This window comes from Canis lupus, chromosome 25 (assembly GCF_011100685.1).
Source record: "Canis lupus familiaris isolate Mischka breed German Shepherd chromosome 25, alternate assembly UU_Cfam_GSD_1.0, whole genome shotgun sequence".
NCBI classification, from domain to species: domain Eukaryota; kingdom Metazoa; phylum Chordata; class Mammalia; order Carnivora; family Canidae; genus Canis; species Canis lupus.
In genome coordinates, this window is record NC_049246.1 from 45,363,654 (window position 1) to 45,376,299 (window position 12,646).

A 12,646-nucleotide genomic window follows, 5' to 3' on the forward strand; every position below is an offset into this window, starting at 1 on the left:
CTTTCCTCTGTTGTGTGTGTGTCTCCTGCTGACATCTGGCTTTGCTGAGGCAGGCAAGCTGCTGGTAGTACCCATGGATGGGAGCCACTGGTTTACCATGCGTTTGGTTGTGGAGCAACTCATCCAAAGAGGGCATGAGTTGGTTTTAATCATACCAGAGGTGAGTTGGCAACTGGGAAAATCCTCCAATTTTACGGTGAAGACTTATTCCACAACTTACAATCTGGAGGAGTTGAATCAGATGTTCAAGAATTTCTCTTATTCTCAGTGGAAAACTCAGCAGCAAAGCTCACTTTTTTTGGTCTTAAGTCCATTAAAAGACAGTCTTGAACACCTTTTTTTACATTGTAAGAATTTGTTTAGTGATCCAAAATTAGTAGAATACATAAAGGAGAGTTCTTTTGATGCAGTGTTTCTGGATCCTTTTGATGTGTGTGGCTTAATTGTAGCCAAGTATTTTTCACTCCCATCTGTGGTCTTCACCAGGGGATTATTTTGCCATTTTTTTGAGGAAAGCACACAATGCCCCAGTCCCCTTTCTTATGTTCCTAGACCTTTCTCCATGTTGTCAGATGCCATGAGTTTCAGAGAGAGAGTGAGGAATCACATCTTCCACCTGGAGGAACATTTATTTTGCCACTATTTTTTAAAAACTCCTTTAGAAGTTGCATCTGAGATTCTCCAAACAGCTGTCACGCCTTATGATCTCTATAGCCATACGTCAATTTGGTTGTTAAGAGCTGACTTTGTTTTGGACTATCCCAAACCTGTGATGCCCAACATGGTCTTCATTGGAGGCATCAACTGCCAGGAGGGAAAGACATTGCCAAAGGTAAGTTACCTCTTCTTTTGTGTAGTAAGAATAATCTGGCTTTGGACATTAGAAAAAAAATAAGATTCCCACTGAACTCCAGATTTGACATTTACACTCCTGAACCCCAGATTTGACATTTGCATTTGGAGATTTTTTTTCCTGGTTGAAAGAATTCTTTTGTGCCAATTCATTGATTCATGCATTAGCAAGTCTTATAAAGCTGCCCTCTTTGACATGTATTTGTATACAATTGATATAATTGTATATAATTTCTAGGGTGCATTTTGTAGTACTATCCTTTGGCAACTACTGAAAAACACACTAAGAATTGAAATTTCAGTTTTTTAAAAAGAGATCTAATGTCATAGATTTTGCCATACAGGAATAATCCTTTTTTTTTTTTTTAAAGATTTTATTTATTTATTTTTATTTATTTATTTATTTATTTATTTATTTATTTATTTATTCATGAGAGACAGAGAGAGTGAGAGGCAGAGACATAGGCAGAGGGAGAAACAGGTTCAGTGCAGGGAGTCCAATATTGGACTCGATCCTGAGACTCTGTGATCAGGCCCTGAGCCAAAGGCAGATAGTCAACTGCTGAGTACCCAGTTGTCCCATATAGGAATAATCGTATTGCCTTATAGAATTGCCCTTAGATATTTTGTATGGTATTTCTCCCATTTTTCTGAAATTATTTTATGTATATGCATATATTTAATGTAAATTGTCACACCTATTTTATTAAAATAAAATCTATAATGGATTGTACCTATTGTTCTTTACCTTGGTTTCTTCACTAACTAATAAATTATGAACATCTTTACAGTCAATCCATAAAAATCTGTTGCATCCCTTTTTTAAAAGATTTAATTTATTCATTTGAGACAGAGAGAGAGAGAGAGAGCACAAGGAGGGGGACAGCAGAGGGAAAAATAGAAGCAGTCTCCTTGCTGAGCAGGGATCCCAATGCAGGCCTACATCTCAGGACCCCGGGATCATGACTTGAGCCCAAGGCAGAGAGTTAACTGACTGAGACACCCAGGTGCCCCTGTTGCATTCTTTTTAATAGTTACATAAAATTCTTTACTTTGGATACACCATGGTTCATTCAACTCATCCATACCGATAGATTTTTAATCTTTTTCCCCACTGTGTCCTTTATAAGCAAGACTATACTACACATTTTTAAATAATTTGTTTGCATTCTCACATTTCAACAGTCTTGCTGTTCTGTCTGTATAGGCTGCATATCCTTAGGAGTAGGGGTTGTTGGGCCAAATGGTACACCCATATTATCTTATAACCAATTCAACAAATTGCTTTCAAAAGATTGAACAATCTGACACTTTGGTCAACAGTACATGAGAGCTCTAGTTTTTCCATATCCTCTCCAGCTTCAAATGTTGTCAGACTTCTAAAACTCTTTTAACCAAAAAAAAAAAAAAACAAACAAAAAAACAAAAAAAAAAAAGAAGAAGAAAGAAAGAAAAGAAAAAAATATTCTACATAGATAAATTGGCCATTTGATTTCATCTTTTGGGAATTATGTATTCACCTTCTTTAGTCCTTTTTCTAGGGCCATTTGTCTTTTTTAGAGAAATGAGTGTAAGTCTTTTGAGTAGTAGGACTACTAATATTAACACTTTTTATGTACTGCAAATATTTTTTGACTATTCTTTATCTTCTGTCATATAGAGTTTTCATTTTTGGTTGGCGAAACTTGTTACCGTTTTTCCTGGTGATTTCTGGATTTCACCTTGTTTAGGTCTTTCCAAGCCTGAGATATATAAACACTTTTTCCATACTATGTCTTAGTATTTTTAATTCCTCCAGGGTTAATACATTTTTTACAGTGAAGAATTTATATGGTACAAGGATCCAACATCATGTAATGAAGAAACCATTCTTTATCTGTTGAAATGCATCTTTATCATATTTTAAATTTCCAGATTTATTTACTCTTTTGAACTCTATTTGTGAACTCTCAGTTTTGTTCCATCGATTTATTTATTTACTCATGTGCCAGTATCATATTTTTATTGTAGTAGCTCTATAGTCTGTTTTAATATGTCGTAAGGTAATGCTCATACTCACTGTTTTTCTAAATTTTTTGGTGATTCTTGTTTTTGACTCTCCTTCACAAAATTGTGAATTGTTTTATCTAGTTTTAAATAAAATAAAGCAATAGGGTTCTGATTATATGACAAAATGCTTTTATTAAATTGAGAGAGAATGACATCATTTTGCTTGGAACTTTTCCTATTTAGGATTGTAGTATTTCTCTTTATTTATTCAGATCTTACTTTATATGTATCAATAAACTTTTGCATTTTACTTTATATGCCTTTCACTTTTCTTGTAACATTTATTCCTAGGCATATTACTATTTTTGAAACTATTGTGAACAGGGCATTTTTCATTGCTATTTTGAAGTGATTATTAGTAATTAATGTATAGCTTTGGTTTTTGCACATTTATCTTCTATCTAGCCACATTCCTAATTTCTCTTCTTAGTTTCTAAGACTCTTAGGTATACAATATCATCTGCCAGTAATAATCCCTCCCCAAATTCATACATCTTATTTGCCTTATTGGAGCATGTCCTTCAGAAACATTGTTGAACAATTAGTTCAGAACAATTATTCAATAGTTCTTATTGAATAATGTTAAATAGTTGGTCCAGCCAGTTTGATTTGGGGTTCAATCACTGGGATTGACATGGTCTTGAAAAATTCAAGAGTAAGATTTCTGATGAGTACATTGCATCCAAATCCAAATTAAGAACCTGGTGGCATGTTTCAGTTAATTATTTTATTAGAGACTTACTGAAGGCTCAGTAAATTTTGCAAAAGTCATGTTTTCTCATATAGTGGGAACCTGATTTTTCCCTTTGAATTAAGTAGTGGCTAGAAATGGATCATGCCCTCAGTGAATCTGTGTTGTGGGCATGCTGTTTATGTAACTCAGACTACCCACAGCCTGAAGCATATCTGGGAAGGATAGCATTTTGTAAGGGGGCTCTGCTCACCTTGAAATGAGCAGAGCCACCAGAATCTTCACATAGCTGAAGAAACTGCACTCATACTAGGTACACGTGCCCATATATGAAACTTAAGATAATGATGGGTTTATTTAGCATGACTGCAAGTAAATGAGAACCAAGGTATCTGTTGGCTTGTAGGATGTATAGACTTTTATAAAACATGCCAGTGATATCAGGAAATTTGGAGGGGGGGAGATAAGAATAATTAAACTCTTTCCATCATCCTTACATTAAAAGTGAATTTTAGTGTTGTAAGAGGGAACATGTTAGTTTGTGTAAATTAACAATGCTGCCTCAGAGATTGGCAAACCTTTTTAAAGGGCAAATATTTTAGCCTTTGCAGGGTTATATATGATCTCTGTTTAATAACCTTTTTGTTTGTTGCTTTGTTTGTTTATAGTTCTTTAAAATTGTAAGTTCCATTCTTAGCTCATGAGCCATAAAAAAATAGTTTGTTCAGATTTTCCCATCCCTTTGGAGATGGAGTACAAGTTTTCTGGGTTCCCCTAGGGGATGGTCAGTAATAAGATGCTGAGGGAGAAGAGGGATCTAGTAAGAAAAGGTAAGTTTTAGGTATATGGTAATACAACACTCACCCTAAAAAAAGCCACCACTGCTCTCTTTTTTGTCACTCTATTTAATTTGCATTTTCTAGAATTTTGCATAATGGAATTATGCAATATGGACTCTCTTGTTTGACATAGCTTCTTTAGCAAAATTATTTTGAGATTCATCCTTGTTGTTTCATGTGTAGTAGTTCATTCCTATTTATTGTAGAGAAGCATTGTATTTGTGGATAACGCGCACTTTATCCAGTCACATGTTGATAAGTCTTTGTGCTGTTCCCAGTTTTCTGTGGCTCAAATAAAGTGGCTCTGAATATTCGTATCCCATACAAATGGTTTTTGGATGGAAGCATTCTGTGTCCTTTTATATGATGGTCCCTTAGGTGCGGCCATAAGAGGAGACACAGGAGAGGCTCAGGGAAACAAAGTTTATATTACTCACAAGTCCTAGAGAAAGGGGCTGCCACGCAGGGCTACATGGGGAAGCACCAGGGTTGGTCAGGAGGCAGAAGCAGCAGGAGCCAGGACAGGGCCTGGGTCACTGACTTCATTGGTGTTTTCATGGAAAGGCAAGTCAGGGCAGGGCAAATGGCCTAGGACTGGCTAGTGTGAAGAACTCTGGTGGGTTCTAAGCTATAGGGGTGTTCCCTGGTTGCCTGGTCCCTAGGCCTGGGATGATTAAGGCAGAGGAATATTGTCTCCTATGGCTCTGGATTGGTAGTTTGCATCTCAAAGGCTTACAGTGGGCTGGGCTTCTTGGGATCTCTAAGAATCAGGGCTGGGGAAGCATGTGTGTGTGTTGGTGTCTCCCCAGTCAGAAGGTTTTGTAAGATGTCAGAACTTCACCAGAAAATGAAAAGTATCAGCCACTCAGGAAGTGTACTTTCTTTTCTCCGGGGTGAATACCTAGGAATGGGAAGCCTTGGGCTGTATGGCAGGTGTAGGTTTCTAAGAAACTGCTGATCCACTGTAGGGTCTCACCAGCAGCAAATGAGTGCCCAGCCCTTCCAGAGAGTCACTAACAATGGGTGTGGTCTCTCTTTCACATTTCAGCCATTCTAAGATGTGTGCAAATTAAATTGTAGCTATAACTTGACATCTCTATTGAACAATGATGTGAAGCACCTTTCCATGTGCCTGTTTCCCATCTCTATTGTCTTGTGGTGAAATGTCTGTTCAAATCTTTGTGTATATAAATAAATGTTTCCCTATTCATGAGATTCAAGAGTTCTTAATAGATTCAGTACATAAGTTCTTAATCAGGTATATGCTGTACAAATATTCCCTCCCAGTCTGTGGATTCTGTCTTTATTGTCTTCTTTCTTTCTTTCTTTTCTTTCTTTCTTTCTTTCTTTCTTTCTTTCTTTCTTTCTTTCTTTCTTTCTTTTTTTCTTTCTTTCTTCTTTCGTTCTTCTTCTTTCTTCTTTCTTTTTCTTTCCCCTCTTTCTCTCTTTCATTCTCTTTCTTTTCTCCTTTTAAAGATTTTATTTCTTTATTTTAGAGAAAGAAAGAGAGAGTGTGTGTGAGTGTGGAGGAGAAGCAGAGGGGGAGGGACAAGCAAAGGGGAGAGGATCTCAAGGAGACTCCCTGCTGAGCATGGTGCTGGTCTTGGGACTCCTCACCACCCTGTTTTCATGATCTGAGCTTATACCACGAGTTGGCTGCTTACCTAAGTGAGCCATTTAGTTGCCCTGGATTCTCCTTTTTAAAAAATAAAATTTTAATTTAGAACAGACTTAGATTTACAGAAATATTGTAAAATGCAGTTGGAAATATTCCCATATACTATGTACCTACCTTCCCTTATAGTTAACAGCTTATTTTACTACAGTGCCTTTGTCACATGAATGAACCAATATGATATGATTAAAGTCTATGTTTTACTCAGATTTCATTGATTTTTACCTAATGTCCTTTTTCATTTCCTGGATCCCATCCAGAATATCATATTATAGTGAGTGTCTCTTCTAAATTGTGATGATTTCTCAGACTTTCCTTGATTTTGATGACATTTGCAGTTCTGAGAATTATTGTTTAGGTATTTTGTGGAATGCCCCCAATTTCAGTTTGTCCTTTTTTTTATTTTTTATTTTTATTTTTATTTATGATAGTCACAGAGAGAGAGAGAGAGAGAGAGAGAGAGAGAGAGAGGCAGAGACATAGGCAGAGGGAGAAGCAGGCTCCATGCACTGGGAGCCCGATGTGGGATTCGATCCCGGGTCTCCAGGATCGTGCCCTGGGCCAAAGGCAGGCGCCAAACCACTGAGCCACCCAGGGATCCCCGGTTTGTCCTTTTTTAAAAAAAATCATGATGAAACCAGACTTCAGCTATTTTGGGAGGAAGACCACAGAGGTGATGTCTTTTCTTGCTTTCTGGCTGATGGATATCTGATTGTTGAAAAGGCTATTGTTTCCTCTACTGAATGGCCTTTGCATCTCCATAAAAGATCAGTTGTACATATATCTATGGATTTATTCTGGACTTTCTAATCTGTTTCAATGATCTGTTTATGAAACACTTGATTACTCTAGCTTTACAAGAAGTCTTGAAATGAAAAGTGTTAGCTTTCTGTCTCAGTCGGTTCAGCTGCTGTCACAGAATACTATAGAGAAGTTCGGAAGTTTGAAGTCCAAGATCAGGTTACTGCCATGGTTGCATTCTGGTGAGAGCCCTTTTCTGGGTTGCAGTCTGGTGACTTCTTGTATACTCACATGACAGAGAGAGAGAGAGAGAGAGAGAGAAAACATGGTCTCTGTTGACCCATAAAAGCACTGATCCCATTCATGGGGGCCCCACTACCTTATCTAAATCCTAATTAACCCCCAAAGCTCCACTTCCTTATACCATCATATCAGTATAGAGTTTCAAATATGAATGTTAGGGAGATATAAGTATACAGTGTATGCCATTTCCAAGTTTTTTAAAGTTATTTTGGTCATTTTAGATCTTTTACAGTCCCATATACATTTTTAAATCAGTTTTCCAATTTCTGCAAAAATGCCTGCTGGGATTTTGGTTGAGATTATATTGTATCTACAGATCAATTTGGGAGAGAATTGTCATCTTAACAACTCTGGATCTCCCAGTTCATGAACATGATTTATCCCTTCAGTTATTTATATTTTCTTTAATTTCTCTCACTAATGTTTTGTGGTTTTCAGGGTACAGTGTTTCACATCTTTTGTCAGAGTTATCCCATAAGTATTTCAAAATTTTGATGCTATTTAAATGGTATTTTGAAATTTTCATTTCTGATTGTTCATTGCTTGTATATAGAAATACAATTGTTTTTTTAGCTCCCTAGAACATTTTATTTATTTACTTTAATTTTTAAATTTTTCTTTAAATTCAATTAATTAATATAGAATATATTATTGGTTTCAGAGGTAGAAATCATTGATTCATCAGTCTTACATAATACCCAGTGCTCATTACATTCTGTGCCCTACTTAATGTCCATCATTCAGATGCCCCATCTCCCACCCCTCTCCTCTCCAGCAACCCTCAGTTTTTTCCCTAGGATTAAAAGTCTTTTATGGTTTGTCTCCCACTCTGATTTCATCCTGTTTTATTTTTTCCTCTCTTTCCCCATGATCCTCTGTTTTGTTTCTTAAATTGCACATATGAGCAAGATGACATATTATTGCCTTTCTCTGATTGAAATATTCCTCATAGCATAATATCCTCTAGTTCCATCCATGACATTGCAAATGGCAGGATTTCATTGTTTTGATGGCCGAGTAGTATTCCATTGTATATATATCCCAAATCTTTATTCATTCATCTCTCGATGGACATCTGGGCTCCTTCCGTAGTTCACCTAATGTGGACAATGTTGCTATAAACATTGGGGTGCAGGTGCCCCTTTGGATCACTACATTTGTATCTTTGGAGTAAATACACCATAGTGCAATTGCCGTGTTGTAGGGTAGCTCTATTTTCAACTTTTTGAGGAACCTCCATACTGTTTTCCAGAATGGCTGTACCAGCTTGCATTCCCACCAACATTGACGAGGGTGCCCCCCTCTCTGCATCCTCACCAACATCTGCTGTTTCCTGACTTGTTAACTTTGTTGAATTGCTGTATGAGTTCTAGCAATGTTGGGGTGGAGTCTTTTGAGTTTTCCACATATAGTATCATGTCATGTGCAGAGTGAGATTTTAACTTATTTGCAGATTCTGATGCCTTCTATTTGTTTTTCTGACTTTTGATGCTAGGACTTCTAGTACTATGCTGAATAGCAGGGGTGAGATTAGACATCTCTGCATATTACTAACCTTAGGGGAAAAGCTCTCAGTTTTTCCCCATTGAGAATGATATTGACTGTGGGCTTTTCATAGATAGCTTTTATGATATTGAGGTATGTTCCCTCTATCCCTACCTGGAGAAGCGTTTTAATCAAGAAAGGATGTTATACTTTCTCAAATGCTTTTTCTGCATCTATTGAAAGGATCATATGGTTCTTCTCCTTTCTTTTATTAATGTAGTGTATCCCATTGATTGGTTTGTGGATGTTGAACCACCTTTGCAGCTCAGGGATAACTCCCACTTGGTTGTGGTGAATAATCCTTTCAATGTACTGTTAGATCCTATTGGCTAGCATTTTGCATTCATGTTCATCAGGGATAATGGTGTGTAATTTTCCTTTTGGGGGAATATTTGTCTGGTTTTAGGATCAAGGTAATGCTGTGCTCCTAGAAAGAGTTTGGAAGTTTTCAATCCGTTTTTTTTTTTTTTTTTTTTTTTTTTTTTTATGTTTTGAAACCGCTTCAGGAGTATAGGTATTAATTCTTCTTTAAATGTTTGGTAGAATTCCCCTGGGAAGCCATCCTGCTGTGGACTCTTGTTTGTTGGGAGGTTTTTGTTTACTGCTTCAATTTCCTTCCTGTTCAGGTTGTCTGTCTCTTCCTGTTTCAGTTTTGGTAGTTTACACATCTCTAGGAATGCATCTATTTCCTTCAGATTGCCTAATTTGTTGGCATACAGTTGTTCATAATATGTTCTTATAATTGTATGTATTTCTTTAGTGTTGGTTGTGATCTACCTTTTTCATTCATATTTTTATTTTTTGGGTCCTTTCTCTTCTTGATATGTCTGGCCAGGGGCTTATCAATCTTATTAATCCTTTTAAAGAGCCAGGCCAGGTCTTAGTGTTGTTGATCTGTTCTACTGTTCTTTTGGTTTCTATTTCATTGATTTCTGCTCTCATCTTAATTTTTGCTCCTCTCCTGCTGGGTTTAGGTTTTATTGGCTTCTCTCATTGGCTGCTCCCATATTAAGGGCCTAAATATTTACAATTGTTAGATCTTCTTGTTGGATAGACCCTTTAATTATGACATAGTGTCCTTCCTCATCTCTTATTACAGTCTTTGGTTTAAATCTTATTTGTTTGATGTAAGGCTTGCCACCCCAGATTTCTTTTGACATCCATTAGCATGATAAATATTTTCCACACCCTCACTTTAAATCTAGATGTATCTCTGGGTCTATAGTGAGTCCCTAGCAGACAGCATATCAATAGCTATTGTTTTTTCTTCAATCTGATCACAGTGTCTTTTGATTGGAGCATTTAGTCTATTTACATTCAGAGTGATTATTGAAAGATATGGGTTTAGTGGCATTGTATTACCTGTAAAGTCACTGTTTCTGTAGATTGTCTCTGTTCCTTTCTGCTGTGTGTTACTATTGTGCTCTCTCTTTGCTTAAAGGGTCCCTTTTAATATTTCTTGTAGGGCTATTTTGGTGATCCAAATTCTTTTAGTTTCTATTTGTCCTGAAAGCTTTTTATCTCTCTTTCTATTTTGAATGACATCCTAGCTGGATAAAGTATGCTTGGCTGCATATTTTTTTTTCATTTATCACCCTGAATATATCGTTCCAGCCCTTTCTGGCCTGCCAGGTCGCTGTGGTTTGGTATGCTGCCAACCTAATGTTTCTATCTTGTAGGATATGGACTTATTCTCCTGAGCTGCATTCAAGATTTTCTCTTTGTCTCTGAGATTTGCAAGTTTCACTGTTATGTGTTGTGGTGTGATCTAATTAATTGATTTTGAAGGGGGTTCTCTGTGCCTGGTGGACTTGAATGCCTCTTTCCTTCCCCGGGTTAGGGTAATTTTCTGCTTTAATTTGCTCCAATATACCTTCTGCACCCCTCCTTTCTCTTATTCTGGGATCCTAATTATTCTAATATTGTTTTCCTTTATGTTATCACTTGTCTCTCGAATTCTCCCCTTGTGATCCAGTATTTGTTTTTCTCTCTTTTTCTCAGCTTCTTTTTTCTCCATCATTTTATCTGCTATATCACTTATTTTTTCTTCTGCCTCATTATCCTAGCCTTCAGAGCCTCCATTTTTTATTGCATTTAATCATCAGATTTTGTGCTCCACTGCTCTAGCACTTCCTGGTAGCCAGCTTATGGAGTCTCCCTCCTCCCAGGGTTTATCTTCTGTTATATTGCCCCAGATTCACATCTCCAGCCTCCTATTTTGCAAAAAGTGGTCACTTTTCTATTTGTAGAGTTGCAGCTATTCTTTTCTTAGATCAGTGGTTGTTGAGTTTGCAGGAGTTCAGGATGATTAATACTATCTAGCTGAATTCCTGGGAGCAGATGAAACTAAGGTCTCCTTCTCATCTGCCTTCTTGGACTTCTCCTGATTGGTTTTTAAATATTTATTTATTTATTTATTTATTTATTTATTTTAGAGAGAGAAATAGAGAACATGAGCAATCAGGGGGAAGGGGGGCAGAAGAAGAAAGAGCATCCTGAAGCAGACTCCCTGCAATGAGCACAGAGCCTGACTTGGGGCTCCATCCCAGGACACTGAGATCAGGACTTGGGCTGAGATCAAGAGCTGATTGTTTAACCAACTGAACCACCCAGATGCCCTGAAATATGATTGATTATTAAGTATTTATCTTGTATTCTGCAACAATGCTAAACTAACTTATTTGTTCTAGGATATTTTGTAGATTACATTGGAATTTCTGCAGAGATGATCACGTTATCTGTGAGTAACGCAGTTAGAGTTTTCTTTCCAAAGTGGAGGCCTTTTATTTTTCTTGACTGATTGGATTGGTTAGAATCTCCAGAACAATAGGAATGGAAGTGGTAGGATGGTCAACCTTGACTTGTATGTGATTAGGAGTAAAGCATTCAGTCATTCATCATTAAGTATTTTGTTAGTTATGGGTTTTCGTAGATACTTTCTATTAGGTAGAGAGCATTCCCTTCTTACCTTGTTTTCTGACAATTTTTATCACTAATGGATGTTGGATTTTGTCAAATACTTTTTCTGTGCCTATGGAGATGATCATATGGTTGTATTTTTCAGTCTATTTTTATGGTGAATTACCTTGAGTGATTCTCTAATGTTAAAAGAGCCTTTTTTGGTGTAAGTCCCACTATCTTTTTGTATATAATTATTATATAGATCTCATATTTTATATACATTATATTATTGAATTTGATTTGCTAAAATTTGGGATAGAATTTTTGCATAATATTTATGAGGGTATTGGTCTATAAATTTTTCTTCCTTTCTTATGATGTCTTTATCTAGTTTTGGTATGTGGCAATGCTGGTCTCAGAGACAAATTCTGTGGTCTCATAGAAAGATTAGGAATTTCTCTATTTTTCTGTTCTCTTGAAATAATATTTGCTCATTTCAGGATGTATACTGGAATAATAAATGGTTTTATTTCTTCCTCCAATATTTGGTAGTTTGTATTAGTGAAGCCACCTGGGCTTGAAGTTTTATTAGTTGGAAAGTTTGAATTCAAACTTAATTCAACTTAAAACATACAAGGTACTTTTATTCAGCTTATGTATTATTTCTCTGTTAAACTCTAGTAGTTTGCATCTTTTGAGGAATTTGTTCATTTCATCTAAGTTGTAGAATATATTGGCATAAACTTGTTCTTGATAGTCTTTCTTATTATCCCTTTAGCATCTGTTGAATCTGTAGTGATGCCACCTTTCTCATTCCTGATATTGGTAATTTTTTTCTTCTTTTTTTCTGATCAGTTTGGTTAGAGCTTTATAAGTTTAGTTCATCTTTTTAATGCACAAATTTTTGGGTTCATTGATTTTTTTCTATTTTTCTTCTATTTTCTACTTTATTGATGTATATTCTAAAGGATCCTCCTCGAAAGGAAGATCATTTGCTACCATATTATTTTTCAGACATTAATCTCAAAGTTCCTCAGTCACCGAGGAAAA